Source organism: Schistocerca gregaria, unplaced genomic scaffold, assembly GCF_023897955.1.
Source record: "Schistocerca gregaria isolate iqSchGreg1 unplaced genomic scaffold, iqSchGreg1.2 ptg000166l, whole genome shotgun sequence".
Classification (NCBI taxonomy): domain Eukaryota; kingdom Metazoa; phylum Arthropoda; class Insecta; order Orthoptera; family Acrididae; genus Schistocerca; species Schistocerca gregaria.
Window position 1 is genome coordinate 197545 of NW_026061722.1, and position 27573 is coordinate 225117.

At 41.4% G+C, this 27573-nt stretch overlaps 1 non-coding gene across 1 annotated transcript; it reads right to left on the reverse strand.

Moving 5' to 3' along the window:
• Positions 1-19988: 19988 nt before the first annotated feature.
• Positions 19989-20063, reverse strand: Trnat-ugu (transfer RNA threonine (anticodon UGU)). Its single transcript has one exon. It is a non-coding gene; the product is annotated as a tRNA-Thr (tRNA).
• Between the last annotated feature and the right edge of the window lie 7510 nt (positions 20064-27573).

Here is a 27573-nt window from a genome sequence, read left to right on the forward strand (position 1 = left end):
AGCGGCTCTCTTGCAGAGTCTGGCACTTGAGTTTGTCAAACATCTCCGTAACGCTATCACGGTTACCAAATAACCCTGTGACGAAACGCGCCGCTCTTCTTTGAATCTTCTCTATCTCCTCCGCAAACCCGATCTGGTACGGATCCCACACCGATGAGCAATACTCAAGTATAGGTCCAACGAGTGTTTTGTAAGCCACCTCCTTTGTTGATGAACTACAGTTTCTAAGGACTCTCGCAATGGATCTCAACCTGGTACGCGCCTTACCAACAGTTAATTTTATATGATCATTCCACTTCAAAAAGTTCCGCACGCATACTCCGAGATATTTTACAGAAGTAACTGAGACCAGTGTTTGATCCGCTATCATATAATCATACAATAAAGGATCCTTCTTTCTATGTATTCGCAATACATTACATTTGTATATGTTAAGGGTCAGTTGCCACTCCCTGCACCAAGGGCCTATCCGCTGCAGATCTTCCGGCATTTCGCTACAATTTTCTAATGCTGCAACTTCTGTGTATGCTACAGAATCATCCGCGAAAAACCGCATGGAACTTCCGACATTATCTACTACCTCATTTATATATATTGTGAAAAGTAATGGTCCCATAACACTCCCCTGTGGCACGCCAGATATTATTTTAACGTCTGTAGACGTCTCTCCAGTGATAACAACATGCTGTGTTCTGTTTGTTAAAACTCTTCAATCCAGCCACAGAGCTGGTCTGATATTCCGTGGGCTCTTACTTTACTTATCAGGCGACAGTGCGGAACTGAATCTAACGCCTTCCGGAAGTCGAGAAAAATAGCATCTACCTGGGAGCCTGTATCTAATATTTTCTGGGTCTCATGAACAAATAAAGTGAGTTGGGTCTCACACGATGGATGTTTCCGGAATCCGTGTTGATTCCTACAGAGTAGATTCTGGGTTTCCAAAAACTACATGATACTCGAGCAAAAAACATGTTCTAAAATTCTACAACAGATCGACGTCAGAGATATAGGTCTATAGTTTTGCGCATCTGCTCTACGACCCTTCTTGAAGACTCGGACTACCTGTGCTCTTTTCCAATCATTTGGAGCCTTCCGTTCCCCTAGAGACTGGCGGTACACAGCTGTTAGAAGGGAGGGCAAGTTCTTTCTCGTACTGTGTAGAATCGAATTGGTACCCCGTCAGGTCCAGTGGACTTTCCTCTGTTGAGTGATTCCAGTTGCTTTTCTACTCCTTGGACACTTATTTCGATGTCAGCCATTTTCTCGTTTGTGCTAGGATATAGAGAAGGAACTGCAGTGCGGTCTTCCTCTATGAAACATCTTTGGAAAAAGGTGTTTAGTATTTCAGCTTTACGCCTGTCATCCTCTGTTTCAATGCCATCATCACCCCGGAGTGTCTGGACATGCTGTTTCCAACCACTTACTGATTTAACGTGAGACCAGAACTTTCTAGGATATTCTGTCAAGTCGGTACATAGAATTTTACTTTCGAATTCACTGAACGCTTCACGCATAGCCCTCCTTACGCTAACTTTGACATCGTTTAGCTTCTGTTTGTCTGAGAGGTTTTGGCTGCGTTTATACTTGGAGTGAAGCTGTCTTTGCTTTCGCAGTAGTTTCCTAACTTTGTTGTTGAACCACGGTGGGTTTATCCCGTCCCTCACAGTTTTACTCTACACGTACCTGTCTAAAACGCATTTTACGATTGCCTTGAACTTTTTCCATAAATACGCAACATTGTCAGTGTCAGAACAGAAATTTTCGTTTTGATCTGTTAGGTAGACTGAAATCTGCCTTCTATTACTCTTGCTAAACACGTAAACCTTCCTCCCTCTTTTTATATTCCTATTAACTTCCATATTCAGGGATGTTGCAACAGCCTTATGATCACTGATTCCCTGTTCTGCACATACAGAGTCGAAAAGTTCGGGTCTGTTTGTTATCAGTAGGTCCAAGATGTTATCTCCACGAGTCGGTTCTCTGTTTAATTGCTCGAGGTAATTTTCCGATAGCGCACTCAGTATAATGTCACTCGATGCTCTGTCCCTACGACCCATCCTAAACATCTGAGTGTCCCAGTCTATATCTGGTAAATTGAAATCTCTACCTAAGACTATAACTTGCTGAGAAAATTGATGTGAAATGTATTCCAAATTTTCTCTCAGTTGTTCTGCCACTAATGCTGCTGGATCGGGAAGTCGGTAAAAGGAGCCAATTATTAACCTAGCTCGGCTGTTGCGTGTAACCTCCACCCATAATAATTCACAGGAACTATCCACTTCTAATTCACTACAGGATAAACTTCTACTAACAGCGACTAACTCTCCACCACCGGTTGCATGCAATCTATCCTTTCTACCTGTCTGTACCTTTGTAAAAATTTCGGCAGAATTTCTCTCTGATTTCAGCCAGCTTTCTGTACCTATAACGATTTCAGCTTCGGTACTTTCTATCAGCGCTTGAAGTTCCGGTACTTTACCAACGCAGCTTCGACAGTTTACCATTACAATACCGATTGCTGCTTGGTCCCCTCATGTCCTGCTTTGCCCCGAACTCGTTGAGGCTGCCGCCCTTTTTGTACTTGCCCAATGCCATCTAACCTAAAAAACCGCCCAGCCCACGCCACACAACCCCTGCTACCCGTGTAGCCGCTTGTTGCGTGTAGTTGACTCCTGACCTATCCAGCGGAACCCGAAACCCCACCACCCTATGGCTCAAGTCGAGGAATCTGCAGCCCACACGGTCGCAGAACAATCTCAGCCTCTGATTCAGACCCTTTACTCAGCTCTTTACCAAAGGTCAGCAGTCAGTCCTATCGACGATGCTGCAGATGGTGAGCTCTGCTTTCATCCGGCTAGCGAGACTGGCAGTCTTCACCAAATCAGATAGCCAGGGAGGGTTTCCTCCGATCCATAGCGACACACATCATTGGTGCCGACATGAGCGACCTGTGCAACCTGTACCCTTCATGGCATCCGGAAGGACCCTTTCCACATCTGGAATGACCCACCCCGGTATGCACACGGATTGCACATTGGTTTTCTTCGCCTCTCTTGCTGCCATATCCTTAAGGGGCCCCATTACGCGCCTGACGTTGGAGCTCCCAACTACCAGTAAGACCACCCTCTGCGACTGCTCGGATCTTGCAGACTGAGGGGCAACCCCTGGAACAGGACAAGCAGCCACGTCAGGCCGAAGATCAGTATCAGCCAGAGACAACCCCGGACTTGCGCCCTTCTGAGCTCAGCTTGATTCCTGACGTGAAGGTAGCGTTCTCGCTTTCCGCGTCTGGGTTCCGGGGTTCGATTCACGGCGGGGTTAGGGATTTTGTCTGCCTCGTGATGGCTGGGTGTTGTGTGATGTCCTTAGGTTAGTTAGGTTTAAGTAGTTCTAAGTTCTAGGGGACTGATGACGATAGATGTTAAGACCCATAGTGCTCAGAGTCATTTGAACCATTTGTCAAACTTTGGGGTATTCGGTTCGGAGCTGTTATGGAGATACGTCAGACAATAGACCGCTCCATTCGAACTACCTATACAACTGCCGTAGTTAGGGGTATCTTGCTCTTTCAACATCACTGGCGATGGCTTATATACATGAGCTATTCAAAAAATATCCGACCTTTTTTAATTGTTGAAATCAACAATGGTATCAGGGCGCGCATGCGCTCATGTTTTCAGGCATATTTAGCACACATACCTGATTTTCTCCACTACTTTGGAACGCTTGCAAGTGGTACACGTTGGATTTAGTATTCTGAGCAAAATGACGTCTTTACATCACATTTGGCTCCAAGCTTGGCAATTCTCAAGTTGAAACCATCGTGTGTTTGTGGACAAAGTAATGGGTACTGCAGGGCTAAAGGAGTGGTACAACCATTTCAAAGGTAGCCGCTAATCAATGAAGACAGAAGCCAGTTAAGGTACGCCCGCAATATCCGCAAATCAGGTCGTTACTGATCCCGCAATATTGCTGGTGAAGCAGAATGGACGAATCACTATCAGAGAAGTTGCAGTCTAATCTAAAAGCCGTAAAGTCAACTAAATAACTAGGTGTTACAATAACTAACGTCCGCCCGCGGTAGCTGAGTGGTCAGCACGACAGACTGTCAATCCTAAAAGACCGGGTTAGATTCCCGGCTGGGTCGGAGATTTTCTCCGCTCAGGGACTGGGTGTTGTGTTGTACTAATCATCATTTCATCCCCATCGACGTGCAAGTCGCCGAAGTGGCGTCAAATCGAAAGACTTGCACCAGGCGAACGGGCTACCCGATGGGAGGCCCTCGTCACACGCCATTATTATTATACAATAACGAACAACTTAAATTGGAAAGAACACATAGAAAATGTTGCGGTTAAGGCTAACCAAAGACTGCGTTTTATTGGCACGACACTTATAAAACGTAACAGACCTACAAAGGAGACTGCCTACACTACGCTTCTCCGTCCTCTTTTAGAATACTGCTGGAAGATGTGGGATCCTTACAAGATAGGACTTACGGAGTAGATCGAAAAAGTCCAAAGAAAGGCAGCACGTTTTCTATTATCGCGAAATATGAGAGAGTGTGTCACACAAATGATACTGGATTTGGGCTGGACATCATTAAAAGAAAAGCGTTTTTCGTTGCGACAGTATCTTCTCACGAAATTCCAATCACCAACTTTTTCCTCCGAATGCGAAAATATTTTGTTGACACCGACCTACGTAGGTAGAAACGACCACAACGATAAAATAAGGGAAGTCAGAGCTCGTATGGAAAGACACAGGTGATCATTCTTTCCGGGTGCTATGCGAGATTGGAATAATAGAGACTTGTGAAGGTGGTTCGATGAACAATGTGCCATGCACTTAAATGTGACTTGCAGAGTATCCATGTAGATGCAAGTATAGGTGGTCACATTTTTACTATCCCCTGTATGTGCATATCGCTTCACACGACCTTTGTTACCTCAATGTCGATATCGGCATCATTTTCGAAATATGTGAGCTTACTTATATTATCTGTAATGTTAATATACAACAGGAACAATAAGGCTCCCAACACACTTCCCTCTGGCACAAGTGGTTACTTTTACACGTATAGATGAACTCTCCATTTAGAATGAGATGATGTGTCCCCCCTACAAAAATATTTTATTAGCCGTACTTTATACGATGCAGGCAAACGGTCAACTACAATTGTTGTTTACTGTGCGGTAACCTCTAGCTTATCAGAAGCGGTGTAGGAAAATGTTTTCAAATGAGTATACGCACTCGTATTTCGGCAGGTGCACAGTTTTGCCATTTCAATTTTTGCACGTTTTTACAGATACCTTTTCGAAAATTTCGAGCAAAACAAATCGAAATCTTTATTACATCACGAAACAATGAAGAAGCAAATGCGGGTTTGTTCGCAAGCCCGAAGCATTATCTGGTACAAGAATCATTGATTTTAATAAAGTAGCTGTCGATAGGTTTTTTTCGTTGCTAACAAATGTAACTGACAATCACAAACTAATGACTTCTCAAATAACTAATTGTGATGAAACAGGCGTCTCGGTTAATGCTAAAAACCAATCGAACATCGCAGCTTGCAAAGGGAACCGTCCAGTGCGATCGTTAACCTCTGCAGAAAGGGGCGAAACTGCAACCATCCTCATTAGTACGTCAGCAAGCGGAGCTGACATTCCTCCTACGATTATTTTTCCACTAAAGAAGAAGCAGAAAGAATTTGAGTTAGGACTGACAGCAGGAGGTTGCGCTGAGGTCCACAGCACCGCATGGATGGCCACAGAGTCATTCTTTGTATGGTTTCCACAATTAGTGGTATTTTCTAAGACATCAAAGCACGTCCCAGTTCTCCTTATATCAGATGGCCACACAGCTCATACCACGAACAATGACGTTATGGACTACGCGAGGGAGAGTGGCGTTTCTTCACCACCACATTGCTCTCACAGACTTCAGCCGCTTGATGTTTGTTTTATAAATCCTCGTTATAGTGATCAGCTTCGAAAATGGCTGCGAAGCCACGCAGGGAAAGTCGTAACTATCTTTCAAATTTCAACGCTTTTTGGTTCAGCTTTCGTCTAAAGCGCAACAATGAAAACCGCTATTAAAGGTTTCGAAGCTATTGCAATATGGCCCACGGACCCATCCATATTCAAGACGCACACTTCCTATCGGCACACACAACTGACAGCGGACGTGATAGGCCGTCAGATGAAGGGGTTATTATATCTGAACAATTTGAATTGCCTCCAACTAGCACACCAGCTGAAAAAGACGACTCAAACGGGCTGGATAATCAAGGGGACGAGGTTTCAGCGAATTGTTACAATGAACTGCCGCCTAAGAATAACAAAGTTATTGGGGCTAATTGTTCTAATCTTGGGTGCTCTTGGATGACAACTGACAACACAACCTCCTCATTTCATATTTCACCTGAGATTCTGATTTTCTTGTCAAAAGTTAACGAAAGCAAGAAAAGAGCGAGACTGAAAAGGGGGAACTACGTTGTTTTAACTGATTCGCCGTACAAAAAAGAGTTAAAAGTCATTAATGGGAGAAATAGAAAAAAGAACTTTGACAAAGAAGAAAGAGCAAACAGAAAACTTTTTGCGAAAGAGAATAAAATTAAGAACTCAAAAAAGAGAGAAAGATTCTGAAGGTAAATGGAAGAAAGGAGTAAGAATACTATACTAACGAGAGTGATTATGAGGTAAGTTCTGACTGTCAGTGTGTATATTGTGGTGGGTTATATTCAAAATCAGTTGGAGGTTGGGTCGCTTTTTCCACGTGCAAAAAATGGACACACGATTCTTGTGCAGGAATAGATAGCGAAGATGATGAGTGTCTCCCCGTGTGTGAATTTTGTAAACAGCCTCAAGAAAAGGATACGATACATGAAAACTGTAGTTTGACATTAATACTCACTTTAAACTAAAAAAAATACCGAGCAAGCCAATATTTTCTGCATTTCCGATAATTTTATACGTTTTTGTAATCACTTGTATTTACCACCCCATTCTGCCGCGTGCAAATGATATAAATTTGTTTTTGAGTGAGAAAATATTGTTGTTTTATTTTATGGCAATGTTCTTATATTTTTGTGATTAATACATCATAATGTGTTCATATAAAAATTTGTAACTCTCTTATTTATCAATTTTGTACATTTAATCAAAGTTTTCAACTGTGTACCCCATTATACCTTGGATTCCCCAACGTGTCGGATAAGAAAGATAAAAATACAATCACTACTCGTTTCTTCAACGACAATTTAAGCTGTGTTCTGTGGTTCCTCCCAGAGTTCATCACGATATATTCCGAAAAAAATCATAGTTAACGAACGTTATAAATTGCTCTAGAAACGAAGGCAATCCCAGTTAACATTTAATAAGGCCACTGGTATCCTTCGAAATGCAACTAATCAAAGTAATGCAGAACGTCGTGGGTCACAGCGGATGGGTGGAATCGAAATATGACATTTACCCACGATCGCTTCTTTTTGTCAATTTGTGCCATTAATTTCTCTGCTCCCTAATCTGATTTCGTATCTCCCCATCAGCTATTCGATCAAAACTTTTTTAGCATTCTTCTACACCACCACATTTCGGAAGTTTCTAGTCGTCTCCTGTTTGGGGAACCAGGCATGTTAACTGCTGATTCGCAATATATTTATTCCGAAAGGCAAAAGGAACCACGAAAACAATGAAAATAATTTTGTTTATTGGTGACTGTACCAGTTTGATTTACACTTAGTGCGAATATGAAAGTATTTTATTCCAAATCCTTATTTGAAGGTACTAAAATGTCGGTTTAAATGGCAGCTTGCTATGTAAGACATGCCCACTTGTTTCTCTGTGCCATCTCTTCTTTGAGATGATAAGCCTAGGGACATTTTACACGTAGTTTTTGAGCTTTCACCTATTGAATACATTTTTTCTTGTCTCGTAGTCAGTTGTTTGCTACAGTAATAACGTTTCTGAACAAAACAAATGCCAAGATCTACCCACAAAGTTTTCGAGAGAAGTTCTAGAAGACTTGCAAGAAATAAAAAAGTAAATATCATGAAACAAATGTTATGTTTTTGTACAGCATGCATACTATTGGAAAGTGAAAGAAACTATGAATTTAAATGAGTGCATGTACGACGTTAAGTGCAATGCAACTTTAAATTTTCCGTAACTTTTCTAACTAAATGTACCTTTCCTCTCAAACCATTTATCCCAGAACCATGGAATTCTAACGGTCAGTTTTCTTACTCGAGGGCATGAAGAGTCGAGGGATATGAAAGGGAAGCAGTGGTTGGGAAGGGAGTGAGACAGGGTTGTAGCCTATCTCCGATGTTATTCAATCTGTTTGCTGAGCAAGCAGTAAAGAAAACAAAAGAAAACTTCGGAGTAGGAATTAAAAACCATGGAGAAGTTGTATTATAATGAACACTATGGTCTTTTTATTTTTGAAATTTGCCTGCAAAACCTCTCTTTCAAAATTTTTCTAAAAATTTCAGTATTAATATATTATTCATGAAAAATTGTTAGCTTGTTGGAAAACAGTGGAAATGCATGTAAGTAATGTTTTGTGTTTTACCGTTAATATAACACAACTTAGAATAAGGATCATATAAATAGATCAGTTAACATGGTGGAGATGGAAGATACGTTCTCCCCGTGAATATTGTGTTTAAAAACAAATGAATATTTTCAAATCAACAGCTCATTTCATGAAGTCATAACTAGAAGTGAATAATCTCCACAAAAATTGGTAAGTTAATTACTTTGGTGCAAGAAAGTCTCCATCATTAAGGAGAACGATGTTTTCAATAACTTGCCGGCAGCCACAAAAAGCTTTACTACTGACAGATTTCAGTTTACGAGGAGCCTAAAGGATTTCTTGCTAACCATCTCTTCCGACACCATTAATGAATTGAATTATTTATTAGAACTAGCGCGCGCGCGCGATTGAGAGAGAGTGTGTGTGTGTGTGTGTGTGTGTTTGTTAGAGAGAGAGAGAGAGAGAGAGAGAGAGAGAGAGAGAGAGAGAGAGAGAGAGAGAGAGAGAGAGAGAGAGAGAGAGAGAGAGGGGGGGGGGGGGTCAAATAATACGTGTACAATCAGAAGTGTGACTAAATTTTCATTCCTCGTTCATGATCAGTCCATTTGCGGTCTGTGGATAGTAAATTAGCATATTATTTTCCCATTGAGTATCTCCCCATTATGGATCAATTTCAATGGAAAGTACATACAATCTAATCCTCTTGTCTGCCCCACTTCTGTTGAAGGTTACACATCACACAAATACCTTGTTGTTGTTGTTGTTGTCTTCAGTCCACAGACTGGTTTGATGCAGCTCTCCATGCTACTGTATCGTCTGGAAGCTTCATCTCCCAGTACCCACTGCAACCTACATCCTTGTGAATCTGCTTAGTGTATTCATCTCCTGGACTCCCTCCTCGATTTTTACCCTCCACGCTGCCCTCCAATATTAAATTCGTGATCCCTTAATGCCTCAGAACGTGTCCTACTATCCGACCCCATCTTCTAGTCAAGTTGTGCCACAAAGTTCTCTTCTCCCGTATCCTATTCAATACCTCCACATTAGTTATGTGATCTACCCATCTAATCTTCAGCATTCTTCTGTAGCACCACATTTCGAAAGCTTCTATTCTCTTCATGTTCAAACTATTTATTGTCCATTATTCACCTCCATACGTGGCTACACTGCATACAAATACTCGGAGAAAAGACTTCCTGATACCTAAAGCTATACTCGATGTTAGCAAATTTTTCTTCTTTAGAAACACTTTTCTTACCATTGACAGTCTACATTTTATATCCTCTCTACTTCGACCGTCATCAGTTATTTTGCTCCCTAAATAGCAAAACTCCTTTACTACTTTAAATGTCTCATTTCCTAATCTAATTCCCTCAGCATCACCCACCTTAATTCGACTACATTCCATTATCCTCGTTTTGCTTTTATTGATGCTGATCTTATATCATCCCTTCAGGACACTTCATTCTGTTCAGCTACTCTTCTAGGTTCTTTGCTGTCTCTGAATTACAAAGTCATCGGCAAACCTCAAGGTTTTAGTTTCTTATCCATGGATTTTAATTTCTACTCAGAATTTTTCTTTTGTTTCCTTTACTGCTTGCTCAATAAACAGATTGAATAACACTGGGGATAGTCTACAACCCTGTCTCATTCCCTTCCCAACCACTGCTTCAATTTCATATCCCTTGACTCTTATAACTGCCACCTGCTTTCTGTACAAATTGTAAATTGAATTCGCTCCCTGTATTTTACCCCTGCCACCTTCAGAATTTGAAAGAGAGTATTCCAGTCAACATTGTCAAAAGATTTCTCTAAGTCTACAAATGTTAGAAACGTAGGTTTGCCTTTCCTTAATCTACTTAATAAGGTAAGTCGTAGGGTCAGTATTGCCTCACATGATCCAGTATTTCTACGGAATCCTAACTGGTCTTCCCTGAGGTCGGCTTCTACCATTTTTTCCATTCGTCTGTAAAGAATTTGCGTTAGTATTTTGCAGCTGTGACTTATTAAACTGATAGTTCGCTAATTTTCACATCTGTCAACACCTGCTTTCTTTGAAATTGGAATTATTTCATTCTTCTTGAAGTCTGACGGTATTTCGGCTGTCTCATGCATCTCGCTCATCAGACGGTAACGTTCTGTCAGAGTTGGGTCTCCCAAGGCTGTCAGTAGTTCTAATGGAATGTTGCCTACTCCCGGGATCTTGTTTCGATTAAGGTCTTTCAGTGCTCTGTCAAACTCTTCACGCAGTATGTCATCTCCCATTTCATCTTCATCTACATCCTCTTCCATTTCCATTATATTGTCCTGAAGTACACTGCCCTTGTATAGATCCTCTATATACACCTTCCACCTTTCTGCATTCCCTTCTTTGCTGATAACAGGGTTTCCATCTGAGCTCTTGATATGCATACAAGTGAATCTCGTTTCTCTAAAGGTCTCTTTAATTTTCCTGTAGGCAGTATCTATCTTACCCCTAGTGATATGCGCCTCTACATCCTTACGTTTGTCCTCTAGATATCCCTGCTTAGCCATTTTGGCTTCCTGTCGATCTCATTTTGAGACATTAGTATTTCTTTTTGCCGGCTTAATTTACTGCATTTTTGTATTTTCTCCTTTCATAAATTAAATTCAATATATCTTCTGTTACCCTCTTTCTCTGCGCATGTCAAGTTCCGTAGGCCCAAATTGAGGAGCAAATCTTCAAGGTCATGGAACGTGTCAGTATCTACATCTACATCCGTACTCCGCAAGCCGCCTAACGGTGTGTGGCGGAGGGTACCCTGAGTACCTCTATCCGTTCTCCCTTCTATTCCAGTCTCGTATTGTACGTGGAAAGAAGGATTCTCGGTATGCTTCTGTGTGGGCTCTAATCTCTCTGATTTTATCCTCGTGGTCTCTTCGCGAAATATAAGTAGGAGGGAGCAATACACTGTTTGACTCTTCGGTGAAGGTATGTTCTCGAAACTTCAACAAAAGCCCATGCAAAGCTACGGAGCGTCTCTCCTGCAGAGTCTTCCACTGTAGGTTATCTATCATCTCCGTAACGCTTTCGCGATTACTAAATGATCCTGCAACGAAGCGCGCTGCTCTCCGTTGGATCTTCTCTATCTCTTCTATCAAACCTATCTGGTGTGGATCCCACACTGCTGAGCAGTATTCAAGCAGTGGGCGAACAAGCGTACTGTAACCTACTTCCTTTGTTGTCGGATTGCATTTCCTTAGGATTCTTCCAATGAATCTCAGTCTGGCATCTGCTTTACCGACGATCAACTTTATATGAACATTCCATTTTAAATCACTCCTAATGCGTACTCCCAGATAATTTATGGAATTAACTGCTTCCAGTTGCTGACCTGCTATTTTGTAGCTAAATGATAAGGGACCTATCTTTCTATACATTCGCATCACATTACACTTGTCTACATTGAGATTCAATTGCCATTCCGTGCACCATGCGTCAGTTCGCTGCAGATCCTCCTGCATATCAGTACAATTTTCCATTGTTGCAACCTCTCGATACACCACAGCATCATCTGCAAAAAGCCTCAGAGACTTTCCGATGTCATCCACCAGGTCATTTATGAATATTGTGAATAGCAACGGTCCTATGACACTCCCCTGCGGCACACCTGAAATCACTCTTACTTCGGAAGACTTCTCTCCATTGAGAATGACATGCTGCGTTCTGTTATCTAGGAACTCCTCGATCCAAGCACACAACTGATCTGATAGTCCGTATGCTCTTACTTTGTTCATTAAACGACTGTGGGGAACTGTGTCAAACGCCTTGCGGAAGTCAAGAAACACGGCATCTACTTGTGAACCCGTGTCTAAGGCCCTCTGAGTCTCGTGGACGAATAGCGCGAGCTGGGTTTCACACGGCCGTCTTTTTCGAAACCCATGCTGATTCCTACAGAGTAGATTTCTAGTCTCCAGCAAAGGCATTATACTCGAACATAATACGTGTTCCAAAATTCTACAACTGATCGACGTTAGAGATATAGGTCTATAGTTCTGCACATCCGTTCGACGTCCCTTCTTGAAAACGGGGATGACCTGTGCCCTTTTCCAATCCTTTGGAACGCTTCGCTCTTCTAGAGACCTACGGTACACCGCTGCAAGAAGGGGGCAAGTTCCTTCGCGTATTCTGTGTAAAATCAAACTGGTATCCCATCAGGACCAGAGGCCTTTCCTCTTTTGAGCGATTTTAATTGTTTCTCTATCCCTCTGTCGTCTATTTCGATATCTACCATTTTGTCAACTGTGCGACTTCAAGAGAAGGAAGCACAGTGCAGTCTTCCTCTGTGAAACAGCTTTGGAAGAAGACATTTAGTATTTCGGCCTTTAGTCTGTCATCCTCTGTTTCAGTACCATTTTGGTCACAGAGTGTCTGGACATTTTGTTTTGATCCACCTACCGCTTTGACATAGGACCAAAATTTCTTAGGATTTTCTGCCAAGTCAGTACATAGAACTTTACTTTCGAATTCATTGAAAGCCTCACACTAGATCGCGTGTTCACTACATTTCGCTTCGCGTAATTTTTGTTTGTCTGCAAGGCTTTGGCTATGTTTATGTTTGCTGTGAAGTTCCCTTTGCTTCCGCAGCAGTTTTCTAACTCGGTTGTTGTACCACGGTGGCTCTTTTCCATTTCTTACGATCTTCCTTGGCACATACTCATCTAACGCATATTGTTCGATGGTTTTGAACTTTGTCCACTGACCCTCAACACTATCTGTACTTGAGACAAAACTTTTGTGTTGAGCCGTCAGGTACTCTGTAATCTGCTTTTTGTCACTTTTGCTAAACAGAAAAATCTTATTACCTTTTTAATATTTCTATTTACGGCTGAAATCGTCGATGCAGTAACCGCTTTATGATCGCTGATTCCCTGTTCTGCATTAACTGATTCAAATAGTTCGGGTCTGTTTGTCACCAGAAGGTCTAATATATTATCGCCACGAGTCGGTTCTCTGTTTAACTGCTCAAGGTAGTATTCAGATAAAGCACTTAAAAATATTTCAATGGATTCTTTGTCCCTGCCACCCGTTATGAACGTTTGAGTCTCCCAGTCTATATCCAGCAAAATTAAAATCTCCTCCCAGAACTATAACATTTCCCTAAGGGGCTCCATCACTAGCCTAACGTTGGAGCTCCCAATAACTAATAAACCCCTCCCCCCGTGTGCCTGCTCGGACCTTGCTGAAGGAGCAGCCACATGTCCATTCACAGGCAGAGCGGGGAATGCCACACGGCCAGCCTCCACATTGACCCTCCGCCTCGTGCGCCGCGAACGCCACTGAACCCGCCACTCCCCTTGGGGAGAGGGTGGCCCAACCGCGCCCGGTACCCGCGAAGATCTCTCGACAGCAGGGACAGTGGGTGAAGCATCTAATACCTGGGGTGCACCATGCGACGCACCAGACTCCCCACTGCCGCTACACTCCGAGGCAGCAGCCTGAAGACGGCTGACCGCGGCCATCAACACGCTCAGCTGTTCGCGAAGAGTGGCCAGCGTCCGTACACAGCAGTCACACATCCTATCCATCCTAAGGAATCAATTTACCGAAGAGACTTAATCAACTTTTAAGTAGACTGCTAATTCACTAAAGGCGATTGATTACTGACTAAACTGTGATTGCTAACCACTTCTTGTGGAAAACAATGAAAATAGCACTACCTGTCTCTGGACTGTATTCAAAACAAACACTAGCACTACTGGCACTATGGCTGACTACAAGGACTCTCTCTGACTGTATTCAAAACAAACACGAAATCTATGTAACACTATTACTAGCACTCGACAATTAAAGCTTCCTAAAAGCAAAAACACACGGAAGAAGAAGTGACAAGTAAGAAAAATAGAGTTAATACTTAAATTAAGGTAGCTCGCTGCACAGCAGACGTGAAGCAGCTGGCGGTTAGGGCGACACATGAACTTACAACAAAAAAGTAATAACAGATAGAAATACATGTTCATGAACCTGAGAGAAAATCAGTCCATAAGTTTAAGCAAACGCTATCAGCAGTACAATGAGAATCAGCTTAATTTTTCAATTAACTCCTCGACAGAATAAAAGGAGTGACCCATGAGGAAACACTCCAGTTTCGATTTGAAAGCGCGTGGATTACAGCTAAGATTTTTGAATTCGAGTGGCAGCTTATTGTAAATGGATGCAGCAGTATACTCACACATTTTTGCACAAGAGTTAAGGAAGTCCGATCCAAATGGAGGTTTGATTTCTCCCGAGTATTAACCGAGTGAAAGCTGCTTATTGTTGGAAATAAACTAATATCGGTAACAAGAAACGACAATAAGGAATATACATATTGAGAGGCCAAGGTCAAAATACCCAGACTCCCTGAACAGAAGTCGACAAGAGGTTCGTGAACTCACACCACTTTTTGCCCGAACCTCCAGTTTCTGAGCCAAAAATATCCATCTAGAATGGGAAGAGTTACCCAAAAACATAATACCATACGACATAAGTGAATGGAAATAAGCAAAGTAGACTAATTTACTTGTCGAAGTATCACTCACTTTCGGCACCGTTCCAATAGTGAAAATGGCAGTATTAAGTCTTTGAACAAGATCCTGAACGTGGGCTTTCCACGACATCTTACTATTTATTTGAACACCTAGGAATGTGAACCGTTCAGTTTCACCAATCATATGCCCATGCTGTGAAATTAAAACGTCAGGTTTTGTTGAATTGTGTGTTAGAAAATGTAAAAACTGAAGCTTACTGTGATTTAACGTTAGTTTATTTTCTACAAGCCATGGACTGAGGTCATGTACTGCACTACTTGAAACGGAGTCAATGTTGCACCCAACATCCTTTACTACCAAGCTAGTGTCATCAGCAAACAGAAATATTTTAGAGTTACCCATAATACTTGAGAGCATATCATTTATATAAATAAGGAACTTGAGCGGCCCCAACACTGATCCCTGAGGAACCCCCTCCCCCTTGACAGTACACCACTCAGATCCCTCATCACACTGTATTACTTTCCCCCATTCCCGTAGATCGTTCCCTAATGATCTTCCTGAAACACTCTACAACTTCTGATTCTGTCAGTTCTTTCAGGTCCCATCTCCTTAAATTCCCACCTTTTTCCAGTTTCTTCAGTTTAATCTACAGTTCATAATCAATATATTGTGATCAGAGTCCACATTTGCCCCTGGAAATGTCTTACAATTTAAAATCTGGTTCCTAAATCTCTGTCTTACCATTATATAATATATATGAAATATTGCAGTATCTCCAGGTCTCTTCCACGTATACAATCTTCTTTCATGATTTTTGAACCAAGTGTTAGCTATGATTAAGTTATGCTCTGGGCAAAAACCTACCAGGCGGCTTCCTCTTTCATTTTTTACCCCCATTCCATATTCACCTACTACGTTTCCTTTTCTTCCATTCCCTACTGTCGAATTCCAGTCACCCATTAATATTAAATTTTCATCTCCCATCACTATCCGAATGATTTCCTTTATCTCATCACACATTTCATCAATTTCTTCATCATCTGCGGACTACTTTTACGGCTTTGGTAGGCGTGGGATTCGTGGCTATCTTGGCCACAACAATGCGTTCACTATGCTGTTTGTAGTAGCTTACCCGCATTCCTATTTTTATTAATTATTAGACCTACTTATGCATTAGCTTCATATTAGCCTTCCTAATACTAAAATCTATATCCGATGTTAACAATGACGCCGGTGGATGGACTATCAGGAAATTACTGACCGTCGAGAAAGTCACAAATATAACCGACAAGCTAATGGGCCCTTCACAGGAAAAGGTTTTTTGCCAGAAAACGGGGAAAATTGAAACCCAGCAAATGAGTAAAAAAATGTATATTCACTGACAAAAAAAATAGTGTACGCACACAACTTACACAACAATAGTCTGGGATTACTCTATTACGTAATACAGTTTTTGTGATTGTATCTTGCAGCTTTAGTTATTTTTAATTAAAAGAGGCTTTAAAAGGACAGAAAGAACGTGTTGGACTACGCTACAGATCGTTCTGTTAGCACAGTCTTTACTTTGTAATCACTTTCGTTGACTTCGGCAACTCTCAACAGAAATCTCCAACCTAACCGAGACAATGTGCTACGATACAGCCGAGATCATGACAAGAGAATGGGCTACATCACACTCGAAGTAAATGTATATAGGTAAGGATCCCCATGACCTGTATACGTCTGTTATAAAAAATCTCCAAGCCACTCTCCTCAAATAGACCGCAATCTTCTCTTGACCTTCAACTGTTACTATTTCAGAATTAAAAACCAGATTCAAAGAAAATTTGGCTACAAGGCACAAAACTAGAAAAATAAAAATAATAAAAGTGAGAACGTGAAACATGTTAGCAATAATCATAAACAGGAGATTTACAGAAAATATAATTGAGAAAGGAAATCATTAATATTATCGACCGTTTAGGAACTCTAGGCTACGAAATGGATAAAACCACATATCGAATAAGTGGTGGAAGAGTTAGTGTGTTTTAAGATTAAAACCAAACAAGAATTAGAGAAAAATATATCGAAGCAAGGCCTCTATTACGAAAAATTGCTAAATCTCGAGACAAATTGTGTCCTTCTGTATTAGATGAAATGTTTTGGCCCCTAGTACGGATGAAACAGTATCTGCAGTATCAACAGGAACTTCGGACATGTGTTTCATATTTCATCCAAGCCTGCAGTCTATAAATATTTAAACAAAATACTAAAACAAAATACCACTACAGGGAATTACTTACGAAGTAGTTCTTGGTAAAGAAACACAGGACACAATTACGTATGTAGGCTTAATACGAACTACAACTGTGTTTATAAATCGCTATAGTTGCCTTGGACTAACGACGAGCAAATATCAATATAACCTGTACGCTTTTCAAAGCTGTTATCCATGAAAAAGCCAAACTACGTATCGTGAACAAAATACAATTTAACACCGAAACAATGACATTAGCTGACAATGGGCACAGACTTTAGTCAATGGGCACTGTTGAAAATTTGTGCCAGACCAGGATTAGCACCCGAGTCCCCTGGTTACGAGGGAGAGGCAATGATCACTGTGTCCGAATTACACAGTGGTCAACAGAATAGCACGAACTGCCCGAGCATGCCGTTCTTTAGATCCAAATTCTCAATTTCTCTATAGACTGCTAATGCACTGCTCCTTGAACATAATCCTCCTCCCTTTAATTATACAGTACATGGCCAAAAAAACAGACACCGAATATATGCAAACTTGGCCTTACGAACATTGCAGACGTCGTCTATGTAACACACGTCAAACTTCAAAGAATTTACCAATTCGTTGCATTGTTTACTATAGACCACAAATCAAGTAACGTAAAAAAAGCACTGCGTCTATTGAGATCATGATTCAGAGTTAAAAAAAACTAATAAGTCGCCTACATATTACAGTTGCTGCCGAAAGAGGAGAACCATTATTTTCCCACAAAAGGAAATATAGTTAAAATTACGCTTCTATTTCGGTTAGTTTATGCGGTTACTAAAATTTGCAGTGAAAGTTACATAGTGGACTCTACCCTCCCCCCACCAGAAACGTAGTTATCGTGGCTGTTGTGAGACTTTTGTACACAGTTAGAGAAAGTGTGTTAAATGTGGCGCGGACGGAAACGCTAGGCTACGCTACAGGGCAATCTGCTCGCACAACGTTTAGTCGGCATTCATAATCGTTGGCGTAAACAACTCTCAATCAAATTACCACCTTCCAACCTAACTTAGATCTCGGGCTACACTACCAATCGGCCTGTCATCACAACCAAAAATTCATTGAGGGGGGTGGAGGGATTTCCTGTAGCTCTCTCTAATGTATCTCTAGGCAAAACTGCCAGTTTTGTCAGACTCAACAGCAAGATTTACCAATGGTAAACACTTTTGAGACGGCTCGTAATATAGGAATAGTCCTCTTCGTCTTACTTGGCATAAATTGTTCGCTGGCGTCCCAGCAGCTAGCTCCCTCAGTGTCTGCTTCTGCCATCGCACCACGCTAGTCTGCTGTTGTCCTAGCAGACCGAACGCACCGCACATCCGATACCTTCGGAACCACTCACTGGCCAGTTAGCAACTGAGCGGAACACTGTTTACATCGTGAAAGGAAAACTATGCAAAGATGTACACTTAAATGGCACGACTGAGTAGCACACACACAGTAATATCTGAGGAATGTCCTTCGACACGCGCAGAACGAAAGTCTTCTCGCGAACGTACAGCGTCTCTGAAAAAAAATCTCGTGACTATATTCCTGCGTTACGGCCAGGTTCTCATACAAATGAGCAAAAAAAGGGTACATTTGAAATTCTTTTTGAGACAATGAAAATACATTCGAAAGATCTGTTTGGGAATTACGAGTGATAATACTATGAGCTTAATTTTAGATTTTCAATAAAAAATGGCGCCCGTAATTATGATTTGATCAAGGGCCTGCGAGACTGGAGTACGCAGAGCGCGTGCAGTGTGGCACCTCATATGTTAGCTGAATTCAAAAATGGGTAACATCAGTTGATACTACATTATTCCTCTGAAATTGAAAATGGATAACATCAGTCGATAAAACATAAAATTTATGGGAGCGTATACCTAACCGCAATGAAACAACCTTAAATTTAACGATACAGTGCTAATTCGAACTTTGAGTTCGATTTTTGAGGGTTTGTTTCACTCCTTATGCCTACACAAAAATTAGTTAATATTAACAAATGTCATATTATAGCTATAAGTTCCTAAGAAAAGTGTTTACTTTTAGGGGTCAGAGGTAGATGTTAAGAGAACGAACCACTTTTAATTTATGCTGCATGCCGTTCTGAGAAAATAGTTACCCGAAAAAAATGTGTTCAAAGTTTAGGGAAAACATTTAGTTATATTATTACTTCGATTTGCATGAACTGAGTGTTACATATATATTTTTAATGTCGCTGAAAACGAATCTGAAGTCAGATTTTCAATATTCAAAACAGCTAATCCAATACGGAGGGCAACCGATTATGTTTTGACCAATTTTTACCAAAAATGTATTTTCGTTATTTACGTTTAGTCTGCAAGTCAAGGAGTATTTATCAACCCTTCCTCTACCTCTGATTGTTCCTAGACAGCAACTTCCTGTTCTTCTTGGCAGGAAAAGCCGATCTGTCAAAGCTGGATATGCAGCACTCGGCAGCCTGCACTTGATATTCGTCCGTATTTTCGGTGAGTATGTTTGCATGCATTCTGCAGTATGAATCATTTTGAGCACGTGCGACACGGGACGAGTTATCATCTACATCTATATGGATACCCTGCAAAACACATTTAAGTGCCTGGCAAAGGGTTCATCGAATCACCTACACAACTGATAATTAATTGAAACCCTCAGCTGCCGACAGGTGTTGTTGATATACTTCGATGGGGACAGCTGAAAAGTGTGCCGCTACTGGGACTCGAACCCAGGATCTCCTGCTTACAAGGCAGACGCTCAATCCATCTGAGCTATCGAGGGCACAAATGAACAGCACGACTGCAGGAATTTATCCCTCGCACGCTTCCCGTGAGACTCACATCCCGAACCGCCCACAATCCGATTACGTAATGTACTTAATAGGTATTTGTCCATCCACTCATTACTGGCTCACACTAAGGTGACGATTCCCGTAAGATTTCCGGTAGCCTGTGCGCATTCGCACAGACGAAGGTCAATGGCTGGGTGACGTTTAACCATAGATATGAAGATAGTAACTGTTCTAGAAAGAACAGGCGCCACTGACGACCGTACAGCTCTTCTAGAATACATGATAGACCGGCCGATGTGGCCGAGCGGTTGTAGGCACTTCAGTCGGGAGCCACGCGACCGCTACGGTCGCAGGTTCAAATCCTGCCTCGAGCATGGGTGTGTGTGATGTCCTTAATTTAGTTAGGTTTAAGTCGTTCTAAGTTCTAGGAAACTGATGACCTCAGATGTTAAGTCCCAAAGTGCTCAGAGCCATTTGAACCATCAGTCCCTATGTTTACACACTACTTACAGTAACTTATGCTAAGGACAACACACACACAACCATGCCCGAGGGAGGACTCGAACCTCCAACAGGGGGAGCCGCGCGAACCGTGACAAGGCGTTGGACACGTGGCGGGTACCCCGCGCGGCTCATGGCAGCCGTGACACTGCTTCAAACAATGGACTGTAGAAACTTTTGTAAAGCACGGATTAAAAAAAAAACTTTCTGTTCCAAGAGTCTAGACAAGTACACCTTTAAAAAATGCAACTACAAAGAAATTGAATTTTCGAACGTTTTGAATGAGAACCTGTCCTTATGGAACACCGTTGATCAAATGTCACAGGGATTATATACTCAGGTTTCACATGTGGATTAACACTTTCTAATCAATATCCGGAATGAGCAGGGCTTAAAACTTTGAAGAGTTAAATTTCAAGGGCCGTTCTCTTGTATGCAAATAGTTTCACAGTAGAAATTTCTCTAGTTTTATTTATTAATTTATTTATTTATTTTTTGCTGTAGGTAAAGAAGGATAGCATTGTGAGGAGGGGGAAGGGGGGGGGGAGGAATCTCGCCTCTCCCACCTTGGAATTCTCAGTACAGAATTTTTATTCATTACGAGATTCTTAGCCACTTGCAGAAGTGATTTCGAGTGATTCTGCAAAACTTTTCCTTTAGCCAATCGTAGCAACTATAGGATTCCGTTCCTGCTGCATGACATATCTCGGAACTTAAAGTGACCAACTCATTTGCATAAAGAGCTAGCTTATCATCCGCTTCTTTACTTGCGTAGACCGTTCATGGTCTGCAAAGAATTTTTTTCTTTAATCGTTTTTTTATGTCTTTTATAAACTGCAACACTTTCTAAACTTTCTAAACTTAGCGCCGTTGAAGCATGGTCTTTTACTGAATGATCAAAAAGCAATGCTGACAGCTGGAGTCCAAGGTTTTTGTTAATCAAGCCGTTTGTATTCTTGTGGTGATATCTCCGTACAGTCTTTCATTCCCTAACGCATATTTCTTTATATCTAATTGAGAAGTGAAATACCGGTTTTCATAGATGCAGATTTAAAATATTTTAATATAACGCAATAAATATTTCATTAAAATTTTCATCCCCTTATGCTCGAAGTTCCAAAACCAGAAAAACACGTAGTTTTTAAAAATTGTAACATATTAGCCGAATACGAATTGTCAGATATATTTAGCAATCCTTTCATAATGAACCATTTTCTGAAACATCTCACACCCTTTAGGGGTTGGGTTTTCAAAAACAATTAAACACGTATTCTTCTATTTAGAGCCGAGGAGCCAAATTCAAATCTTCATCCATTTAATTCTAAAAATGCTTTCATAGTGAAATATTTCATAAAACATTACATCCCCTATTTCACTCTATTAGTGAGTTAAATTTCCAAAAGCAACGAAAAACAATTTTTTTTCCATCCAACCGAGATGTCAAATACCTATTTTCATAGATGTAGCTATAAAAATGCTTCAGTAGTTCTTTAATAATGATTTATTTTCAAAAAATCTTCACTAATTATTTTATCCCCCAATGGAAGAATTTCGGAAAATGCTAAAAACCTGTTTCTTTTTTGTATCTGACTGAGACACCAAATGTCAATTTTCGTAGTTTTGTAGTTATAGCTTCAATAGGGACATAGGGACATATTTAAAAAAAAGACTTTCAACCCATGTTTCACCCCCATAGGAGTGAAATTTCGAACAATCTCTTCTTAAATGATGCTTTCAGCGTAAGATTTACACCTTCATCAAATTTCAAGTCCGTATACTTTGCAGGTTGGGCTGGAAGGCTATGGGTCAGTGAAACCTGTGCCCCTATTGCACCTTCTTGGAGGTTGTAGTTCCAAAAACAGTGAAACACGTAGTTTTCTATAACACAATATTCATAGATTTCGCTTTAAAAACTCTTTCGCACTGAAATACTTTCATAAAACATTACATCCTATATTCCACCCTCTTAATCGTTGAATGTATCAAAAACAGGTTTTCATATATTTCATGAAACATTTCATCCTCTGTGATATGGGGTATGGTAGTGACACACCAAAATCACAATAGTAATCCGTTGCAGTTGCTACATATTTTATTACAATCAAAAGCATTATAAAATCACAAGGCCAGATCAGTTGGACAAATAATAAATAAATTTCGTTAAGTGGAACGAGACCCGTAAAACTTGAAATTTGAATATGACTAGGTATATATACTTAGGTAAAGCTTTACTTAAATAGCACAAATGTCCATAAAATTCATAGCAGAACTCTCACTACTTGCAATCAGGGGAGAAACAGATTAAGCGTAAGAATACAGATATTTAACGTTCGGCTTGCCAACTTTCCTAAACAAAACTGTATAAAAATGACTAAAACAATTAAGGGGGTCCTTTAATTTTGACTAAACGGACCTTCAAATTTAATTACTCAGTTGATTAATCAACAATATTCTTAGAATGATTACAACTAGAACATGACTATATGACAATACCCTTAAAATAAGGTTGCTTCAATATTTCGTGTGAATTGGCGATAGACGCGAGCAGACCAAGGATTCAAATCAATACAAGAGATCCACGAGGCAGAGAATGACATGGAAATATACTCAACATGGCAATGCAATTGAACTTTGGATGCTATAGTTCAGCACCGGAAAGATGGAATCACGCAAAAGTGACAACATAACCCAAGATGTAAAGGAGAGGACATGGCCTCAAATATCTCTCTGCCGCCGTGGTGCTCTGCTCCCAGTATGCTAGCGTCGACCGCTGCCAGTTATCTCTAACACAACACACATCAAGAGCAGACAATTTTCTGAGACATAAACTACACAACCCTATCTGGAGAACAGGTGAGCAATACAACTGGACTGAAACCAATGAGCCTCCGTGAGTTACTTGGCCAGTGCCAGCCCTTAAACTTTGATTAATAAGATCGCTAAAAATCATACCGAAGTTAAGATGACGAGACTTATCTCCAGGTTCACCATATTAGTGGCAGAGACAATAAATTGGCGACGCTCTTATCCGTATGTTCGCGGCAGAGTCTGGGGAAGGCAAGGGCCACGTGGAGCCGGATCTGGGGGTCAATTTCCTTCTCTCCGAGACACCCGGCTTCTTCTGCGACTTAGCCGGCAAACAGGAGAGGACCCCGGGTGGGGACCGATTCGGCAGCAGTTGGCGGATGGCGAGGTCTTCGGGGGGTGGGGTTGGGGGGGGGGGGTGGTGTCTTGTGTAAAGGGGAAGACAACCGTGGTGAAGGGAAGGTCTGTATTCCACAGGAACGAGTTAGCATGGCACTCAGATATTTCCACGATTCGGCGGTAGGGGATCATTTGGGGTTCTACAAGACCTTGAACAGAGTTCGGGAACACATGTTTTGGCCCAACCTATATGGCGATGGCATGCGATTTGTTGGCAACTGTGTCCAGTGTAAGCGCGGTAAGCCCGATGTTGGGCCGCACAGAGAACTACTACAGTCGGTTAGCGAGCAGTGTCCTCTGGACCGCGACTCAAAGATCGAAACATCGATCGACGGAAACTGGCGCCAGAAACGCACCAGCTCACTCTATTTCATCCCCTTAGGGGTTGAACTTCCAAAAACACGAAAATACGTATTTTCTTATTTGTAACCTTGAAGTCAAATACCAATTTTCGTAGATATAGCCTTAAAAATACTTCCATAGTCCTTCCATAATTTTTTATCTCAAGATAAAATGTTCACCTACTATTTCACCTCATAGAGGTTAAATTCCCAATAATACTGGAACACATATTTCTTTATTTCTGACCTAGAAACCAGATACAAATTTTCGTCTGCCTAGCTTCAAAATTACCTTAATAGCTACATGTTTCAAAAATCCTTTCATTTCCTGTGTATCCCCCTTAGAGGTGGAATTTCGAAATATGCAGTATAAGCGGTATAAGATCAACAACCTTTCCAAATCTCAAGGTTTATTTTCCTTGGCGGTCTGGACTGTGTGAATTTCATAGTAATGGCCTCCACACAAACACACACACACACGCACACACACACACACACACACACACACACACACACACACCACTAACAATGCCACCACCACCTCCTGGGGAAATTTCTGCAGACGCCCTTGTTCCACTGCAGTCATATTTTGCCGACGACCTACATTTAGCAGCGTGGGAGGGATAGTGTCGTGCAACAGACAGTATACTCAGTAGACAACGAACTGTTCGTTGTGAAATCAGGGACATAGGAACCGAGACTGACACAGAAGGTGCTGAAGGTGAAGCACACTAGACTCGTGTCTACCACGGCTTCAAATAGTATCGATTTACTATGAACGGAAGTTCCGAAAAGTGAGCAAGTAATTTTACAGTAAATTCAGTACCGATGGTGAGGATATACAACGAAAAACATTTCTATAATATTTCAGAAATAATGAAACATTCCACTCAAGTCGCGCGGCAGAAAACGCAATGGATATGCTTGCACTTAAGACGGAAGGCCCCACGTGCTTACGCAGGCTTACGACAGATCGCAAAATTCGGCAGTAGGCGTAAGCCAACCTCTTGTGCTGCCATCTGTTATTGATGCCAGGCATCAAGGTCTCAGTAGTTCGACCATCCACTGGAGAGTAGTTGCTTTATAAGTACTCCGTCTTTAGGCCACGAGTGACCTACTGGGACAGCACCATCCGACCGCCGTGTCATCATCTGTGGAGGATGTGAACAGGAGGGGCGGGGATCAGCACACTGTTCTCCCGGTCGTTATGATGGTTTTCTTTGACCGGAGCCGCTAATATTGGGTCGAGTAGCTCCTCGATTGGCATCATGAGGCGGCCTGGATGATCACCCATCCAAGTGCCTTCAACGCCCGACAACGCACTTAACTTCGGTGATCTCACGTGAACCGATGCCACCTCCGCGGCAAGTCCGTTGCTGCAGATATTTTAGAGTAGTTGTTACGTTTCATAATTATCTAGTTTACGGGGAAAATGTAAAAAAGGCGATTGTCACCGAAGCTACAACTAATCTGAATTTCTGGTTAGTTATCAAGTGGTCTTATGTGCAAGCCTGATTTTTTCATCCTTTGCGGTGGGAATGATTCAAACCCGTCATGTTCTTCTTATGAGGTGTTCTATTTATTTTGCACACAATGATCGTTTGTAGTTGTGTTGAGTTACCACCTTGATAAATTTTTGGATGGCGCACGTATCATAACTGAGATCTGCGTTTGCGCTTAATGGCTGAAGGTCAATTAGCGTAATGAGTAGTAGCGAATGTTATAGTAACATGTTTGTAAATTATTTCAGGTAAATTACCTTAGTAGTGTAATATTATCAGTATACCAGTACAGTATGTGGGCCAATTACGTTAGTCATGGAATACTATCCGTATAAGACTATGTCACCTTGATGTCCCGGAATTTGCTTCAATTTTGGAATCCACGAAAGAACTGGAAATTTTCCTTTACACAGCTTTCCATATAATTTCTATTACAGTGATTCAGTCTTGTCTGTCACTCGACTTTTCTGACTGTGAAATAAATTCTATCGCTCATGTGCTTATTACCTCTTCGTGTTTCCATTTGCCGATATTGGGCATAAACACATACATATCTCAACGTTGCTATGTGCATTGATGGAACGACACACTTTTCTGTGGAGACACTGCAGTTTAGAGATAGAAAAACCGATCAGTTAAAACGACATGGGTATTTTAGTTCTGAATAACCGATGTCTTTCGGTATTTGTTTGCTCTCGGTTATAACAAGTATCTTTTTATATTTTCCTGATAACCACGTAAAAACAGATATACCAATTAGCCACAGTTGTCGTAGTAAAATTTTTAGTTTTCAAATAAACCTTTTTTAAAAAAGACGAGTAATTTTTATTCGTAAGATTTCCATAGCTCTTAAACACTGCGTTATTACAGAAAAAATGGGAAAAGTGATGTATGCCACTTTAATAACACTGCTGATAGAAACGAGCAACAAGTGAATTGGTCCAACATTGCCGAGACAATACTGTGCCTGTTATTCCATCAGTGCGCGAGAATGGACGCAGTTTCTCGCTGTTGTCGAACGTCAGTTGTAACACAGAATGGCACCATCTGGAAGCCTGGAAGTATTTTACGATATGCAGTACGAGTGAAGCACAATGGTCGATTTGGTCGACTTGCGACATCATACAAGGAAAAAAGTTATAATTTTACAAATCATTCATAGTTCGGGATAAAATTAGAAAGTGCCTGATCTGCTGCCTGTGTCTACGTTGTCTGCTTTTAGCCGTTAACAGAGAAATTAAAACGAAAAAGAGAGTTCTCCTGCCGCAGTTTTCACTCTTTATCGCTGGATTATACGTAATGCCCGCATAGTGCTGTGATAACCGATTTAAATATAATTTTTGAGCAGAGTTCTAAAAACTAAAATCAGTAGGATAATACTGGCAGTTTTCTGTGGTATAGAAGTACTCGCTATATTTTGAGAGAAACAGCGAACAGCGGACAAAGTTTTATTGGACTACTTAATTTAAAGAAATTAGAATTATATTAATACCGTCAGTTGCTCACGGGCGTTGATAAATATCAACGTGGACAAGTGAAAATGTGTGCCACGACCGGGACTCGAACCCGGGATCTCTTGCTAAAATGACAGACGCTCTATGCATCTAGGCCACCGAGGGCACAGTGTATGGTTCGACTGCAGGGACTATCTCGCGCACGCCTCCTGCGAGACTCACATTCTTACCTTGAATGTCCATACACTACAGTCGTAGAGTCCCACTCCAACACACTCATTCCTCGTGGAAGACATGTCCATATCCATATAAGTATATGGTTCTGGCAACACCAGCCATGACCTTCTTCTGTGAAGATGCACAAGTATTCCCCGAACTGTTACGGGACTTGGTAAGAATGTGTTCCACGAGTAATGAATGTGTTGGTGTGGGACACTACGAATGTAGTGCGTGGACATGGAAGGTGAGAATGTGAGTCTCGCGGGAAGCGTGCGCGAGA